Source organism: Syngnathoides biaculeatus, chromosome 1 (assembly GCF_019802595.1).
Source record: "Syngnathoides biaculeatus isolate LvHL_M chromosome 1, ASM1980259v1, whole genome shotgun sequence".
Taxonomy (NCBI): domain Eukaryota; kingdom Metazoa; phylum Chordata; class Actinopteri; order Syngnathiformes; family Syngnathidae; genus Syngnathoides; species Syngnathoides biaculeatus.
In genome coordinates, this window is record NC_084640.1 from 4,627,779 (window position 1) to 4,638,409 (window position 10,631).

At 43.5% G+C, this 10,631-nt stretch overlaps 1 protein-coding gene across 8 annotated transcripts in view; it reads right to left on the bottom strand.

Annotated features, from left to right (window-relative positions):
• Positions 1–3,262, bottom strand: part of LOC133509560 (ADP-ribosylation factor-like protein 4A) — a 49,534-nt gene extending 46,272 nt beyond the window's left edge. For 2 of the 8 annotated variants that reach the window (XM_061836738.1, XM_061837222.1), the window contains exons 1-2: positions 2,723–3,256; positions 2,437–2,525 (exon numbers count right to left, since the gene is read on the bottom strand). The gene's annotated coding sequence lies outside the window, so the exon portion shown is untranslated. Of the gene's footprint in view, positions 1–2,436; positions 2,526–2,589 lie in introns of all 8 variants that reach the window. The other 6 variants (XM_061837066.1, XM_061836822.1, XM_061836903.1 and 3 more) reach the window with 6 other exon arrangements.
• Between the last annotated feature and the right edge of the window lie 7,369 nt (positions 3,263–10,631).

The window sequence follows — 10,631 nt, forward strand, 5'->3', positions numbered from 1 at the left end:
GTAGAGAAGGCATCAAATCATATTTTCACATTTCACCTTCATTTGTCATATATCCATCCATTTTCCAAGTGGTTTATCCTCACAGGGATTAACACACTTGGTAGTGATAGGTCTGACGAGACTGAAGCCTTGCAAAAGAGAGACCGTAAGCCACCTTGCTCGAACACGCCTTTATGTGTGTGCAATCGACGTACCTGCCACGCTTGAATCAAGAGACGAGAGATGTATGTAAACTGACATAAACATTCCCTCTTTTTTTTTTTTTTTTTTTTTTACATCTGAGCAAACATACTCGGCCCGTGAGCGCTCCCTTTGACCACTGTGGTCAGATCAGTGTCATCCTTTCAAGTTACATGGATCATTAAAAGATTCAGATTGAAGCATTTACATTCCCATGAAAACATTTTTAAGAACAATTTCATTTGGGATTTTGCAAACTTACCATGAAAATGTCAACAAACAAAAAATACATTGCTATCCAAACCAAGCCAACAATGAACTAGAAATGTGAAAGGTCAATTCCAACTTTGTTTCATTTATTTTCATTTAGTCCACAATGATATCCCGTCTGTTTTTCTTGGTATAAAACTGAATTATTGCTTCCAGAATATCTTGAGCAATGCATGTTGAAAGCTGAATGATGCCCCCAAACAGTTTTAAGGTTAATCTTATGTTGCCTCCTATTTTTAAAATACAAAAGTAGCTTTTTGTGCACTGTATTGTCTGTCCTTTCATCCTCAGTCAGGCTGTGTCAAGGTAGAATTCTAACTTTATACACCATTTCATCCTGCACTTTCTACTTTGGCTTCAGAACAGACCTTTCTCACTCAAAAAAAAAAAAAAAATCTCGTCCAGTTTCACCACTTCCTCCTCAGAGATTCATGGCATCTTAAAGCAACAGCATTTTTTTTTTTTTTACTTTTACAATTACTATCAAGAGTAAACATAAGCAGCATGTCTAGCTCGTCTTTGCTCAATGTTGCCCAGACTGTGTTTCTAACTAAAGCACTGGTGGTGGGCGGTGCATAACGACACTGTAATTATATACCACATTGATGGGCTGTGTAACTACTGTAACATCTGTAATTTTGAGTCAAGAGTCAATGTCAAGAGCGGAGGGGGGTGGTGTAATGTAAACTAGGCAGGAGTGTGTGCCTGATCCTTCATGATTTCATTGTTTGACCTGTTGTCACCCAGCACATCGTTACAATGACAGTGGAGGGGAAAGAGAGCCTAGAGTCTGCAAAATCAAAAAGGTCCTGTAACTATCAGTTACACTGTCAATAAAATACATTCCCCCCTCAAAAACAAAAACTCTCAGGTCATGTAGGTACTGCTACTGCTACTACTACTCAATATGGCCAAATAATTTGCCACTGACGTATTGTAACCCTTTATTCACACTGGTGTGCATTCATAAAGAATCACAACCAAAAAATGACTTTCTTGTTTGAAGGACCTTTGTTAAGTTGATGGATCAAACAATTTACTCACTTGGAGGAGAGGAGTTCGGGGATGATGGCATTAATGCAGAGTTGAAGTCAATGAACAGGATCCTTGCCTATGTTCCTACACTGTCGGAGGTGTTCGTATTTGTGTAAAACCTTGGGAATTTAATTGTCATTTAAAAAAAAATTAAGTATAAGTTTAATATAACATTTCCATGCTTTTGTTATTCCACAATTGTTAGACAGGCCAATATTGTTTTGACTCCCCAGATTCCTCTTCCTTTCTCATACTCTGCATGCACCCATTCCCATAGATAAGTTTGTGTGCAGCAGGACAGAAAAGAACACACTGAATGCTGTGTGAACAATATAGAAGGTGAGTTTGTTCTTTTCTTCTCTGTTTCTCTTCTGTATAAACGAGACGTTTTTTTCCTTTCTCCTCAGGAAACTCTGACTTATGACGACTTTTTACCTTTTTCTGTCTTTGCAATGATACTTTCCTTTTAAAATAACAGCAACTAATACAAGCTTGTTTTATTGATGTATTAAATATGATATTGGTCTGTAATCCTGTGTTTGTGTGTTTACTTAAGCTTATTTTTAAAATGTGTGCTATAAATATGTAAAAGGGTTTATTTGACCAAATAAGATTATTTGTTCCTTAAAACTTGATGGGGTTTCCTGAACACACATCTACAGACCTGTTTGTCCATTTTGACCTTCTCATGCCTTTTTTTTTCCTTCTCCTTAATTCCAAGAAGCCTTGATTAGCTGCGGTCAGCACAAATCAGCAAACATAATGATTAACCTGTGATTGGTCCTCATGCTTAAATTGCTGTCCTTGTCATTTTCATTGACTACAGGAGTAGGCAAGTGATTGTGTCAGATTGAGTGTCAGGGTTAATCAGTAGGTCACAGAACCTTGTCTGAGTGATATCCCCATTGCATACACCGAGTCAAGAAAGCGCTGCGGCAGCCAGTACCTTACCTTCACCGTTTTTCATTCCCTTCAGCACATAAAATCGTCTGTGTCCATTATGTGATGATAGATGTATTGCAAAATCTTGAGAAATTTAACTGAAAGTATAATGCAAATAAAGAAAGGACATTAAGAGCAAATTCTAATCGACTCTCCACTAACCTCTTTTTTTACTCCTCAATCTGAAAGCTTCAATTCCAGTATAGTTCAATATAATTCATTCAACATACTTATTGTTCAAAACTGGAATTGTTAATATCTGTTTGGGTTGTGTTTGGCTTTGTTCCATGTTTACCAGTGTTCCAAGTTTTTCATGTCTTCTGTGCTCATTTGTGTCCGCCTGTTCTCCTTTACCTCCCACCTTGTGCCGACCAATCAGTTCTCTCCAGCCACTCGTGTCTTTTCAAGGTGTTCCTCGAGGGCTCGTCAATTTGTTTGTAATTAGCTCTCTGGTTTCTTCGTGTTCTTGTTGGTCCATTATTCGTGTTACTGTCCATGGCAATGTCTTTGTACCTGTCTACCACTCATCCATTGAGAGCCTACTGACATACTTTGTCTTGGTTTGGTAGGGGAGCTACACTGAGGCAGTCAGTGCAAGGCTTCAGAGAACAATTAAAGCAGCACAGAAGATTGCAGGCTGCTCTTTCCCCTCCATGGTAGACAGTTACTCTGCTTGGTGCCTCAATAGAGCTCTGAATATTATTAAGGACACGACTCACCGTGGTTCTCATTTGTTTGAGCTCCTGCTATCTAGAAGGCAGTACAGATGCACAGAAGGACCAAAATTTTTTTTTTATTGGAGCTCTAAATGCCAACTAGTTCAGGGTGTGCCCTACCTCTTGCTCGTTAACAGCTGGGATAGGCTCCAGCACTCCTGCGAGCCTTGTAAGGATAAGCAACTCAGAAAATGGATGGATGGAGTCATCACCACCCTGAACTCTCATTTGTCCTCAAGCCGAGCTATTAATCAATATGTGAAGCCACAAGGATTTCCAACATCTTGTGCAATATATTTTACGCATTCCATTTTAAATATCTATTTTTCTTTATTTTTATATGTATTTTTACCTTAAGTTTTGTACGTACCGGAAGAGGACAAGTGCTGCTATCACAATGTACGATGTGTAATGATAATAAATGGCATTCTATTTTATTCTCATCTCCTTGTCATGTTTTGTTCCCAGATTAGGTTTATTTGAGCATTTCTTTTTTACTTCGGTTATTAGTTAGGAGACTTTGTTTAGTTTGCCTTCTTGGAAATTAAATACTATTTTGAGACTCCTGCCTTGCCTGCCTGATTGCCTGCACTTGGGTCCTTCATGTCTGTGCCTCACCGTCACCATCTTCACAAATCCAAACCTTGACAGATTTTCTACTCTTACAATTAGAGTGGACACTAAAGTAAACGTCCATCCATCAATTTTCATTGCCGCTTATCCTCACAAGGGTGACGGGGAGTGCTGGAGCCTATCCCAGATATCAACGGGCAGGAGGCAGGGTACACCCTGAACTGGTTGCCGGCCAATCGCAGGGCACATCGAGACAAACACCCACACTCACAATCACACCTAGGGGCAATTTAGAGTGTTCAATAAATGTTGGGATGTGGGAGGAAACCAGAGTGCCCGGAGAAAACCCACGCAGGCACGGGGAGAACATGCAAACTCCACACAGGTGGGTCCAGGTTTGAACCCGGGACCTCAGAACTGTGAGGGTACGCTTTTCCACCTGCGTCACCATGCCGCCCTAAAGTAAACGTGTTTTAAACAAAAGATTGAGAAACATGGCAAACATACACATACAACGTGCAAACATACGAATGTATACTAGTTCCCCCCTTTGATGATCCGTGACTTTGGTGCAATGGCCCCGGAAATTGAGGAGAGGAAGGCATGCTCAAGATAGATTTCGACTTCAGATTGTTTTACCTTATTTGATCCCTGCGATTGACTGCCGACCAGTTCAGGGTGTAGCCAGCCTTTTGCTGCATGTCTGAAGTTGCTCGAAATCTTTCGTGTGTGTATACACGGTGAAGAAAATAAGTATTTGAATACCCTGCTATATTGCAAGTTTTCCCACTTAGAAATCATGGAGGGGTCTGAAATTTTCATCGTAGGTGCATGTCCGCTGTGAGAGAGATCATCTAAAAAAAAAAAAATCCAGAAACCACAATGTATGATTTTTTAATGATTTATTTGTGTGATACAGCTGCAAATAAGTATTTGAACACCTGTCTATCAGCTACAATTCTGACTCTCAAAGACCTGTTTGTTTGCCTTTAAAAGTCCACCTCCACTCCATGTATTATCCTGAATCAGATGCACCTGTGTGAGGTCGTTAGCTACAAAAAGACACCTGTCTACCCCATACAATCACAGCACATAAATAGCATCTGCTAAGACACAAACTTGTAGCATGGCCAAGACTAAAGAGCTGTCCAACGACACCAGGGACAAAATTGTACAAGTCCACACAGCTGGAAAGGGCTACAGAGAAATTGCCAAGCAGCTTGGTGAAAAGGGGTCCACTGTTGGAGCAATCATGACAAAATGGAAGAAGCTAAACATGACAGTCAATCTCAATCCGAGTGGAGCCCAATGCAGGATATCACCTCGTGGGGTCTCAATGATCCTTAGAAAGGTTATGAATCAGCCCAGGACTACATGACAGGACTTGGTCAATGACATGAAAAGAGCTGGGACCACCGTTTCCAAGGTGACTGTTGGTAATATGTTACACTTTAAGGACTGGAGTCACCCAATTCATTGTGCAGCATATTAAAGTTGTTTATTTTATTTCTGTAAAGAGCACAGAATACACGTTTAGCTCACTGCACATAAATAGCATCCATTAACAGTTCTCACACAATAGGTTTCAATGTACCGCAGCTTCTTCTGCAAATTCATATCACACAACATATAAGCTAACAAATATAATGAACAAAACTCTTTGAAACAATACTAAAAATAAGTGAGTTCTAATTCCGGTGTTGAAGTTCATAGAGAAATCAAATATGACACGTTAAACATTGACAATAATACAGATGGATTAAACACTCTCACTCACACTCCTGCCGATGTTTCGCTCTTATTGTGAAGCAACAGGAATTTGCACACTTTTCCTGCCCCATAGTTCTTTTTAGCGCAGGCTTTATCATGTTCAATTAACGTGCGAAAACTTAGAAATACTGTACAAGTTCGACAGTAAATCATCCCAAACGCAGAAACGACCCCCCCCCCCACTCCCGTGTATCTTACCTGTAAACTGCACAGAATACACGTTTAGCTCACAGCGCATAAATAGCATCGCTAACAGTTCTAACGCGTGATAGGTTTCAATGTACTGCAGCTTCTTCTGCGAAAGAGCTGGGCAGCATCGGCTGGCGGCTTGCTGTTACTATAAGAATGAACACTAAAACGAAGCAAATGTTATACATGTCCTGTAAGGTTTAAAAAGCTTGACTCTCTATAAAAAGAAGGCGAACAGACAAGGCTTCAAGTTTTACTTGTGCAAGGGGAGCGACAGGACCTCACCCTGCTTCCAACCAACTCGTGTCCCCTTGCAGCTTCTTTTTATTCACATAATGTGTATGAGTGTGTGTGTGTGACTGTTTGACTACATCTGATTGATTACATCGGTCTGATTGATGACATCTGTTTTCAAGACAATGAGTTCAGAGGTAGAAGCGAGGTGGTGATGTGGAAACCAACTACAGTATGTACAAAATGAGAACATATGAATGATTTCTTTAACATGTCCAGTCACATAAGGGTTTAATTTGAGGGGTAAAGTAGATCATGTTAAAAAAATGTTTACATATCACAACAACATCACCAGCTCCATCACCATGTCCACATAGATGTTTGTATCGTCCAACAGCTTCTTGTCTCCAGGCATCTCATCCCTCTGCACAGGAGCTTGTGACAGTATGTCAGCTGTCCACAGGCTCTTACCTTGTACGTGACTTATGTAGTAAGAATAGCGCATGAGTCGCGTCCTTAAGCGTTGGATCCGAGGAGGTAGAGCATCCAATGGTTGTGTACCCAGGAAACCTAGGAGGGGGTTTGTGGTCTGTCTCTATCTGGAAATGTTTACCTATGAGGAAGTTGCGGAATCTTTTGCAAGTCCATGTCAGTCCCAGAGCTTCCTTCTCCATTTGCACATATCCCTGCACTGTAAGTGTGAGAGCCCGAGACATGTAGGCTACTGGCCTCCACCTCTCATCCCATTTTTGGAGCAGTGCTCTGCCCAGTCTGTACGACGACGTGTCTGCTGAGACTTTGGACTCTCTGTTGGGATCATACATGGCCAGCACTGGTGTAGACGTCAGTCCCTCCTTCAAGTCTTGAAAGGCACACACCTGGTTGATGCCCCACACCCAGCAGTTCTTTTGAGAGAGGAGGTCCTGCAGAGTCTTGTCCCTCTCAGCCAGTCATGGCACGAACCTCCCAAGTTGGTTCAGCATGCCGAGAAAACTCCTCAGTTCAGTTATAGTCGTTGGCGCCTTCATTTTCAAGATGGCTTCAGTCTTGCATGGATCATGACTTATGCCACTGGCGGAGACCACATGGCCCAGAAAAGTTACCTCTGTCTTCGACAGGTCACACTTGTCGACTTTCAGAGTGATGCCTACCTGCTGAATCTTTTCCAGTGTTTCATGTAAGTGGGTATTATGTTCTTCCTTTGTCTGCCCCCACACCAGAACATCGTCCATGTGGCAGACAACGCCCTCCAGCCCGTCAGTGACCTTCATCACCATGTAGTTCTGAAAGTGTTCTGGGGCGGAAGCAATCCCAAAAGGCAGCCTCTTGAAGTAATAGGTGTCAGGGGAATTTGCCAAAACCCCATGTTAGCATCCAGCTTACTGAAAATCCTGGCTCCTGCCAGCATTCCCAGCGTTTCCTCCACTGAAGGTAGGATATATTTCTCCCTGCACACGAAGTCATTTAGCTTGGCGAGATCTACACATATGGTCACAGCCTCATTCTTTTTAGGCACCAACACAATGCCCCCACACCATTGCGTAGGCTCCTCAATTTGCAAATAACTCAGTCGTTCCATGCGGGACAGTTCTTGCTTGACTTTGTTCATCAGCGGCAATGGAATCCTCCTTGGTGTTTTTAAAGAGACTGGTACAGCTCCTGGTTTCAGCTTGATCGTGTAAGGCTGATGTATTTCTCCAAGCCCGGTGCATTATTTCAGGTAATTCTCCTTTAATGCCTCCACAGTGACATTGTCTAAGCGTACCACCAGCACCAGCCGACAGCTCACAGACCTCCCCTGCAAGGCAGTATCCAGATGGCGAGCAATGTAAACATTGTACATCTCTTTCCTCTTACCTTTCCACAGCAGCAGCCTGGCAATCCCCACCAGCTCAAACAGACTCCTTCCTGGTCCAAGCAGTGACTTTGTTGCCTTCTTGACTGTGGGTGGGTTCTCACTGTATATTCTTTGGAACACAGTGTGCTGCAAGACTGGGAGATCTGCGCCCATGTCAATTTTGAACTTGTCACTGCGTTTGTTAATGTCAATTTTGACCACCCAAGGGTCTCCATCTGTCGTGACGCTGCCAAGGAAGGTTTCCTCATTAACCTGTTCCTCCTCAACCTCCTGCACAGATTTGGACTTGCACACACGTCTGTAATGTCCCATCCTTCCACATGCATGACACTTCACATCATTAACAGGACAGTCGCGAATGGGATGAGAAGGAGAGCTGCCCCATTTTTGACACCGTGACTGTGCGCCTCTCGCGTTGTTTTGTTGCTGAGCTCTGTGTGGCTTGTTTGTATAGTGTGGTTTGTGTTTAACTGACCTGGAGGTGCCGTTGAACACTCTGTCAATAGATCTTGTATCACTTGCCTCGGAACTGGTTTAACCACACAGACAAGACTGGCGTTTCTTCACCTCCTCACTCTGCCGTGCCGTTCGTATGACTTGATGGAAAGTTAGATCTGCATCCAATTGTATGTGTTCACACAAGCCCTTGTCCAGCAAGCCGACCACAATTCCGTCTCTGATCAGTTCCTGGTGCAACACCCCATACTTACAATGCTCTGCCAAAGCATAAAGTGGGGTGATAAACGAATCCACACTTTCTCCCTCTCTCTGATATGTTGAACTTGGCACACTCATAAATGACGTTTTTCTTCACAACAAAGAACGTCTGGAATCCTCCTCTCACTCCTTGGTATGCGTGTCTTTAGTGGTCCGACAGGTTTAATCCAAGCAGAATGTCATCTGCCTTGTCTCGCATGCAATAAATCAACGTATTTATTTGGTTCTCTCGGAGCTCGCTTGTAGGTTACTTGCCAGGCGAAATCTTTCAAATCTCCGGATCAGTTTCTCCCATTCCTGCGGCTTTCAAAAATCGAAGGGCTCCGGTGGCTGGATGTTGAAGGTAGCACTTGATCCGGTTTCTTTCGGCGTCGCCACAGCGTATCATCTCAGATGAATGCACATATATGTTTGGCACAATTTTTACACCGGATGCCCTTCCTGACGCAACCCTTCACAGGGAGTGGAGGCCCCAGCGGGATACGAACCCACAACCCCTGGTTTACCAAACCAGAGCTCGAACCACTGAGCTACGGGGCCTCCGTGATGGCTCCGCTGGTCATATTTTCTCCATCTAAACTCATCCTTTCTCAGCTGCCATCCAAACGAAGCTCCTTTAGGTCCACTCTACGCTAACTACACCACTTCTGACACCATGTCTGTTATCAAATATCATAGACGTGAGTCTCTTGTGTCTTTCAACGTGCGTGATCTTTATTTTTCTTTACGCCTGCCAACTCCCTAACTTACTTCCTTGTCGTCACCCACCGTCGCGGTCTGGTGACGTCAACACAATCACACCACATTGGGTGGGCCAAAAATAAAAATGTTAATGTCCAAACACCTTGTGCCACAAATACACTAAGATGTCATGGTTTGAAATCATGCATGGCACGGAAGGTTCCCCTGCTTAAACCAGCACATGCCAAGGCTCGTCTTAAATTTTCCAATGACCATTTAGATGATATAGAGGAGTCATTGGAGAAAGTTCCGTGGTCCGATGAGACCAAAATAGAACGTTTGGGTCATAATTCCACTAACCGGGTTTGGAGAAAGATGAATGATGAGTTCCATCCCAAGAACACCATCCCTACTGCGAAGCATGGGGGTGAAAGCATCATGCTTTGGGGATGTTTTTCTGCACATGGGACAGGATGACTGCACTGTATTAAGGAGAGGACGAACGCTGCGAGATTTTGGGGAACAACCTCTTTCCCTCTGTCAGAGCATTGAAGATGGGTCATGGCTGTGTCTTTCAACATGACAATGACCCAAAGCACACAGCCAGGAAAATCAAGGAGTTGCTCCGTGAGAAGCCTAGTAAGGTTCTGCCATGGCCTAGCCAGTCTCCAGACCTAAACCCAAAACAAAATCTTTGTAGGGAGGTGAAATTCTGTGTTTCTCAGCGACAGCCCAGAAACCTGTCAGATCTAGAGAAGATCTCTGTGGAGGAGAGGGCCAAAATCCCTCCTGCAGTGTGTGCCAACCTGGTGAACAACTACAGGAAACGTTTGACCTTGTCACGACCCATCGGAACGGAGGGTGGACCCAAATGCAGGACTTGGGAGGGACAGGGGTAATTTGGGAAAAACGTTTATTAATCCAAGGTCAGGTTTACGGGGTCGGTCGGAGACCATGCGGAGGTCGGTACACACAGGAATACGATCAGAGATACGGGGTTGCTGGAACGGGGCATGAACCTCAACAATCTTGCGCCGGACCATCCATCCCCCTGGACCTATATACACCAGGGCCAATCAGCCCTCATTAGGCGCAGGTGTGTGCCTCCCAATTAGCGCGACCGCTCGGGCACCCGCAGAGCCCGGGCTGGAGCGGGAGGATCATGACAGACCTCTGTAATTGCAAACAAACCCTACTGTGCCAAATATTAACATTCCTTCATTGCTCAGGTGTTCAAATACTTATTTGCAGCTGTATCACACAAATAAATAGTTAATAAATCATACATTGATTTCTGGATTTTTCTTTTTACATTCTCTCTCTCACAGTGTGCATGCACCTACGATGAAAATTTCAGAACCCTCCATGATTTCTAAGTGTGAGAACTTGCAATATAGCAGAGTCTTCAAATACTTATTTTCTTCACTGTATAGATATGGCGGGATGGTGGATCAGCTGGAAAGCAA